Genomic DNA, 7,860 nt, shown 5'->3' on the forward strand with positions numbered 1-7,860 from the left:
TCTCTTCGTCTATTTATGCGCAATACGTCGCATTTATTTCCTTTCAGGATTAAACTGTCAGCCCCATCATCAAATAACGGTCCTCTGCAAGTCTTTCTGCAATTTGCTGCAGTCTTCTGGTGTTGCAACAGTGGTATAAACAGCATCGTCCGGCAGTAGGCTCACGAAGCCTCCAGCGTTATGCACTAGATAACTCCGTTAGGTTACACTACATATTACCTTTACATATGTAGAATTTGTTCCGTTAAGAAAGAATTGTTGAATTGTGTCTGCATGGAAGTCGTGTATCCAATCAGAAATCTGGTCCAAATACTCGGTAAGGTAGCATTTTATTCACTAAATGAGAGTGCTTAGCTATATCGAATGCTTTCCTGAAGTCAAGGAACACGGCATCCACCTGAGTGCCGTATCTGTGGCGCTCTGGATCACACGTGCAGACAGAGAGAGCTGAATTTCGTAAGATCTCTGTTTGAGAAATGCATGTTGACATTCAGTCACCAAGGTCTTGATAATACGTAAACATAAAATATGTTACATAATCCTACAACGGATTGACGTCAGCGACATAGGCCTATGAGAATTTGTCCAACTGTCTTTCTTGGAAAAGGGAATGACACGCACTTTTCCAATCGCTATGTTTCCTTCGTTGGTCCAGTGATCTACGATGAATTGCTGGTAGAAGAAGGAGGGGAGGGGGAGGTAGGTTTTTCTCCGCATTATCTCTTTAGAATCTTATAGTTGTTGATTTTGTATTCCACTACCGCTTATCTCAATGTCTGCCATCCGTTCGGTGTACAGAAAGAGGATCCGTACTACTGCCCTCTGCGTGAAACAGTTTTGGAAACCGAATTCAGTATTTTGGCTTTCTTTATGACTACCTCTGTTTCGGAGCTATTTTGCTTACTGAGGAGTTCAATAAACAATTTCGATTCGTTTACTGACTACAGAAAAGCAAAACTTCCTAGGATTTTTCGTCACATCGTTAGCAAAATTTTATTTTGCGTTTCATTGAACGTTTCTCTCCTCAGGCACATTTTGGCGCCACTCAGCTTCTGTTTGTCCGCCTGGCTTTGACTTCGCTTGTGTCGGAGACGAAGCTCTCTTTGCTTCCGCAGCAAATTTCTAAACCGGTTACTGAACCGGGCTGAGTCTTTCCCATCCCTCATAACTTTTCTCGTCCCATACTTTTGCAAGGTATATTATACAGTGCTTTTGAGTTTTATTCATTTTTGTTCTCCATCTTCGTCCTTAGAGCTTAATGTTCGATGATGACTACATAAATACTTTTTAATTTGTCTCTTGTCACTCTTGCTAACCTTTCTTAACATTTCTTGTAATACCCGCAGTCACTGATTCTATTGCAGCGTTACAGTCACGGAGTCCCACGTCGACGTTAATTGATTCTAGATGTTTGGGTCTTTTAGGTCCTAGCAGGTCTAAAACACTGGCCTCAGACATTGGCATTCTAACTATCTCCTAAAAGTAATTTGCAGACAAGACACTCAGAGCAATCACACACGAATCCCTTTCGTTTTGCATCAGTTTTCATTGTCTGACTCTCCAGTTCTATAGATAGCACATAATGAGTAAACACACTCGTAATATTCTCCGGTAATCTCTGGCCCAGGAGACGACCTGGGGGAGTCTCTGTGAACACCTTGAGACTCTTGCAAAACAATGAGGGTGATACGACATTACAAGAACTCGGCAAGAGAGTTCTCTTAGCCTCTGTCACCTTCCTACCTACACGTGGTGCCCCTGTTAAGCCGAACAACTCAGGGAAAGGTTGGGTAACCAACCGCAGCGCGAAACTGAGTCGAAGAGCAGACAGGAATTGGAGGTCAGTGGAAGGCAACGGTAAACTACCACTGATACTTTTCCCATGAGAACCCCATGGCTTTGCTCAGTTCTAAATTACCCGGAGCTTCAAGCCCCCCAGTCGGATCTCCGGGGGGAGGGGGGGAGGGGGGGAGGGGGGAGGGGGGGGGTGGGGGGCAGGATTGAGAGAAGTCACTAGACCAACATCACAGTGCAAATTATCCCTGCGCACTGGAAGAATGATTGCAACATGGAATGTGCGTGGGCTAATTCAGACAGGAAAACCTACCATAGTAGAAAGTGAAATGGACCTGCATGGCCTGGATATTCTTGGGCTTAGTGAGACTCACTGGAGAGGAAGTGGCCATTTCGTGACTCAAGGAAGGAACACTGTGTACTTTTCAGGGAGTAGTGACCAAAGTAGAACGGTGTTGCGGTAGTTGTTTCTAGAAATCTGACCAACTGTGTTGTAGGTTACGAACACACTAATGATAGAATCATCTCTATCAAACTGAATGCTTCCCTGTGCAGACTCAACATAATTCAGATCTATGCTGCAGCGTCAGATGAGGAGATGGAGAAGTTCTATGACCAACTGGACCAAGTCCCTAGTAAGATCCCCACCACAGAACAGACGATAATCCAAGGCGACTTCAATGCTAAAGTTGGAGATACTACACAAGACTCGCACTTACGATTCGTCGTTGGACTTTATGGTCTTGGTGAGAGAAATGACGACGCAGGAACCTACTGGATTTATGTGTGAGTAACGACATGTCCACCTGTAACACAATGTTCCAACATCATCCAAGACGACTGTCCACTTGGATGATACCTGGTGATAGATTTAGAAACCAAATTGAGTTCATCCTTGTGCGAAGACGTTCGAAGACTTCAGTCTTAGATTGTAAAACCTTTCCTGGAGCTGGCTGTGGTAGTGATAACATTCTGCTATCCATGAAAATACGCATTAAGTTTAAATTTACCAAAAAGAGTGAAGAAAGGCAGCTAAGACTCACAAACAAAGAATCTATTGGCAAATTTGGTGTTCATGTAAGACCAAAGCTTCACAGGATACGTTTCGATAAGGAAGCACCAGCATCACAAATATGGAACCGAATCAAGAATGTTGTTTCCTCGTCACTTCCGACATCAGAACAATCGCAGAGTGCAAAACATCCCTGGATATCGCAGTCCACACTACAGATAATTGAAGAGAGAAGCCATCTGAAGAAAACTGGTATCCACACTACCCAGGGATCATGACAGATACAAGGACCTGTGCAGAGTAAAATAACGGAATTGTAGAAAGGACAAAGCATATATCATTAATACAATCCTGGAAATTGAAATAAGAACACCGTGAATTCATTGTCCCAGGAAGGGGAAACTTTATTGACACATTCCTGGGGTCAGATACATCACATGATCACACTGACAGAACCACAGGCACATAGACACAGGCAACAGAGCATGCACAATGTCGGCACTAGTACAGTGTATATCCACCTTTCGCAGCAATGCAGGCTGCTATTCTCCCATGGAGACGATCGTACAGATGCTGGATGTAGTCCTGTGGAACGGCTTGCCATGCCATTTCCACCTGGCGCCTCAGTTGGACCAGCGTTCGTGCTGGACGTGCAGACCGCGTGAGACGACGCTTCATCCAGTCCCAAACATGCTCAATGGGGGACAGATCCGGAGATCTTGCTGGCCAGGGTAGTTGACTTACACCTTCTAGAGCGCGTTGGGTGGCACGGGATACATGCGGACGTGCATTGTCCTGTTGGAACAGCAAGTTCCCTTGCCGGTCTAGGAATGGTAGAACGATGGGTTCGATGACGGTTTGGATGTACCGTGCACTATTCAGTGTCCCCTCGACGATCACCAGATGCCAGTGTAGGAGATCGCTCCCCACACCATGATGCCGGGTGTTGGCCCTGTGTGCCTCGGTCGTATGCAGTCCTGATTGTGGCGCTCACCTGCACGGCGCCAAACACGCATATGACCATCATTGGCACCAAGGCAGAAGCGACTCTCATCGCTGAAGACGACACGTCTCCATTCGTCCCTCCATTCACGCCTGTCGCGACACCACTGGAGGCGGGCTGCACGATGTTGGGGCGTGAGCGGAAGACGGCCTAACGGTGTGCGGGACCGTAGCCCAGCTTCATGGAGACGGTTGCGAATGGTCCTCGCCGATACCGCAGGAGCAAAAGTGTCCCTAATTTGCTGGGAAGTGGCGGTGCGGTCCCCTACGGCACTGCGTAGGATCCTACGGTCTTGGCGTGCATCCGTGCGTCGCTGCGGTCCGGTCCCTGGTCGACGGGCACGTGCACCTTCCGCCGACCACTGGCGACAACATCGATGTACTGTGGTGACGTCACGCCCCACGTGTTGAGCAATTCGGCAGTACGTCCACCCGGCCTCCCGCATGACCACTATATGCCCTCGCTCAAAGTCCGTCAACTGCACATACGGTTCACGTCCACGCTGTCGCGGCATGCTACCAGTGTTAAAGACTGCGATGGAGCTCCGTATGCCACGGCAAACTGGCTGACACTGACGGCGGCGGTGCACAAATGTTGCGCAGCTAGCGCCATTCGACGGCCAACACCGCGGTTCCTGGTGTGTCCGCTGTGCCGTGCGTGTGATCATTGCTTGTACAGCCCTCTCGCAGTGTCCGGAGCAAGTATGGTGGGTCTGACACACCGGTGTCAATGTGTTCTTTTTTCCATTTCCAGGAGTGTAGTATCTGTAATGAAATAGAACATCATCATAGTCGCAATCAAACGTGGTCTCTTCAAGATAATCAGCAGCATCACTGGTGAATTTAATCCTCGTACGTGGGTGGTAGATGGCGAGAAGGGTAACCCTATCGGAGGCAAGGAAGACGTTGTTGCGAAGTGGAAACAGTACAGTGAAAAGCTGGCATTAACAACAGTATGGAAACTCAAGCAGTTGAGCAACTTACTTCGGAACCTACAATTTTACGCAGTGAAACAGAGAATACGATTCAACACCTGAAGAATTATAAAGCCTCTAGTGTAGGCGGTATATCTGGAGAAATGATTAAAGAAATGGGACAGCAAGGTATTGATGTGCTGCATTCATTGTGTAAAAGAACATGGGAAACTGTGGAGTGGCCGGATGACTGGTCAGAGTTTCTCTTCATCCCCTTAAACAAGAAAGGGTCTATGAGGAACTGCTCCAACTACCGAACTATTGCCCCCATATCTCACGCAAGTAAAATTTTGCTCTACATCCTGAACCAACGTTTGAAAGCGTACATTCAGCCTCACATATCCACAGAACAAGCAGTTTTTGTTGAAGGGAAAGGAACTCGTGAACAGATCCTCAACATAAGACAAATAATAGAAATATCACGAGAGTTCTGTGTTTCTGTTTTCATCTGATTCTTTGATTACAGGAAAGTCTTTGACTGTGTTGTCTGGGAAAAGTTGTGGCAGGTGCTTACAGAGTTCTGTGTCCCACCCCACTTGATAGCATTGATCACAGGTCTGTACAATAATCACTTCGCAGTTGTAAAGACAAGTGCTGGCACGTCTGATGCCTTCAGAGTATGAAAAGGTGTGAGACAGGGTTGTGTCCTACCCCACAACTGTACAACATAGATGTAGAACATGTCATTAGGAAAGCTCTTGATGGTTGGACCAAAGGCATCTCAATTAGTGAGAGAAATATGAACAACCTCCGTTTTGCTGATGACACTATGCTTTTAGCCAACAGCGAAGATGAACTTGCTGAGCTACTAACAACAGTAAAGGTCATTAGTCTAGCATAAGGATTAGACATCAACCTCAGCGAGCTCACACTCACGATAATTGATCGAGAAGAACAGATTCAGCTCACAGGTTGATTAAAGGAACTGGAAGTCGTGCATTCCTTCATCTATCTTGGGTCAACCATCTAAAGAACGGAAAGTTGTGAAGATTAGATAAGAAGACGGATCACGCTAGGGCGAGTGGCTATCAAGAAGCTAACAAAGATCTGGCAGAGCAGAGCAATAACAAATAGCACGAAGATCCAGCTAGTTGAAACTCTCGTGTTTTCTGTCTTCTTTTATGGTTCAAATGGCTCAGAGCACTATGGGACTTAAGATCTGTGGTCATCAGTCCCCTACAACTTAGAACTACTTAAACCTAAGGACATCACACACATCCATGCCCGAGGCAGGATTCGAACCTACGACCGTAGCAGTCGCGCGGTTCCGGACTGAGCGCCTAGAACCGCTAGACCACTCTTCTTTTATGGTTGTGAAACATGGACACTCAAGGCCATAGACAAACGGCGCATTGATGCGTTTGAGCTTTGGCGCTGGCGCAGGATGCTACGCATAAAAGGGACCGAAAGAAGAACAGATGTGTCCAGTATTGAACAACTCGATATCTCCAGACGCCTTCTCTTCGAGTCACCGAAGAAATTCTCCAGGTGTTTGGCCATATTGTGAGAAGAGATGGAGAAAATCTAGAGAAAATAATCTTTCAAGGAAAGATCGAGGGCACGAGACCAAGGGGAAGACCAGCGAGCAGATGGATAGACCAAATGAAGAAGATCTCCGGTCTACCTCTTCAGCAGGCACTAAAAGCAGCTGGATGGAGACGCTTGGTTCATAGGGTCACGACGCTCAGCAATGAGGACAACGACTTATGATGATGATGATCTCTGAAGTGGTCTACCAGTACGGCACCTGGTCAGATGGTCGATAAAAAGTGTCCGATTACCACGTTTGATCTTCCTTTTATGGGTACCTGTGCCCAAACTATTTCACATTCGGAGTCTGTAAAGCCTCACTAGACACAATACAGTTCTTTAGGGCAATAGACATGCTACCACTACTGGCACCCACCATATCCTTCAGATATATACGTAGTCCAATAAGAATTTAGTATGTACTGCTGTTCATTTTCTGTTTCAGCCAAATCCTACCGCACATTAATTAAAAATCAGCAGAAAATGTAGAGAAACAGAAAATCCGATTGGCCGAGCGGTTCTAGGCGCTTCGGTCGCAGGTTCGAATCCTGCCGCGGGCATGGATGTGTGTGATGTCCTTAGGTTAGTTAGGTTTAAGTAGTTCTACGTTCTATGGGACTGATGACCATAAATGTTAAGTCCCATAGTGCTCAGAGCCATTTGAGCCCAAAATCTGATTAGATGTCAATAAAAATAACCAGAAAAAGTAGGAAAACAGAATAAAACTTCAAAAACCGCTTTTTCAAATCTAATATCTTATAACGCTTTCTTTGCTTTGCAAAGCCACTCATCTGATCGTCTTAAGTGATTCTTTGTTTTAATCTTTTATCTTCCATTTTTAAATGTCACCTAGCATAAAAATATTTTTAAAACAAGATTTTTCAATTGTTTCCAGAGTCAGCATCTGAACAGATGACTGCAGGAAACCTCCAAAAACTGCACTCAAATTGGCCTGCAGGACCGGCTCTTTAACGGCTTAGGACGATATCGAGACAGTTTTCGCCTTTTCAGTTTGTCATCTTACCGTGCAGCACTACCACTGGGATGTAGAACTCATGACTCTATCACTAGGTGTTTCGATGTGTTGCACCCCATACAGGTCAAGAAGGTGCCAGTTCATGGAGAGAACGTCATCACAACAGTCAAATTTCACGTTTTTTCGCTCTCTTCCAGCGCAGAATATGGTATTAGCTCTTTTCAGGTGATGAATTTAGTTTGATAGACGTAGTATAGATGAATGAACCGCAAGATAGAGCTGTCTTTTTCTTCAGACTACTACAATCTCTGCTACGTGTATTGAATGTGGTCTCGAAAGGGCCTTATTGGTTTTGTTTTCCCAAAGACAACAGCCAGACTGCTGTTGAGATTACTCTGTGCAACTGGACAGGGGGGGGGGGGGGGTGTCTTTGTGCCACTTGGGGACAGATGTCGGCCAGATGCAATGCAGTCTACGTTTATATTACAGAGCGGTTGGTGGAGAGGGGTGTCGGCGGTTACTGGCGACGGATTCCGCACAACTTGGCGCTGGATAGGTCATTTTGTGTGGAA

The sequence above is a fragment of the Schistocerca gregaria genome, chromosome 1 (genome assembly GCF_023897955.1).
Source record: "Schistocerca gregaria isolate iqSchGreg1 chromosome 1, iqSchGreg1.2, whole genome shotgun sequence".
NCBI classification, from domain to species: Eukaryota; Metazoa; Arthropoda; class Insecta; order Orthoptera; family Acrididae; genus Schistocerca; species Schistocerca gregaria.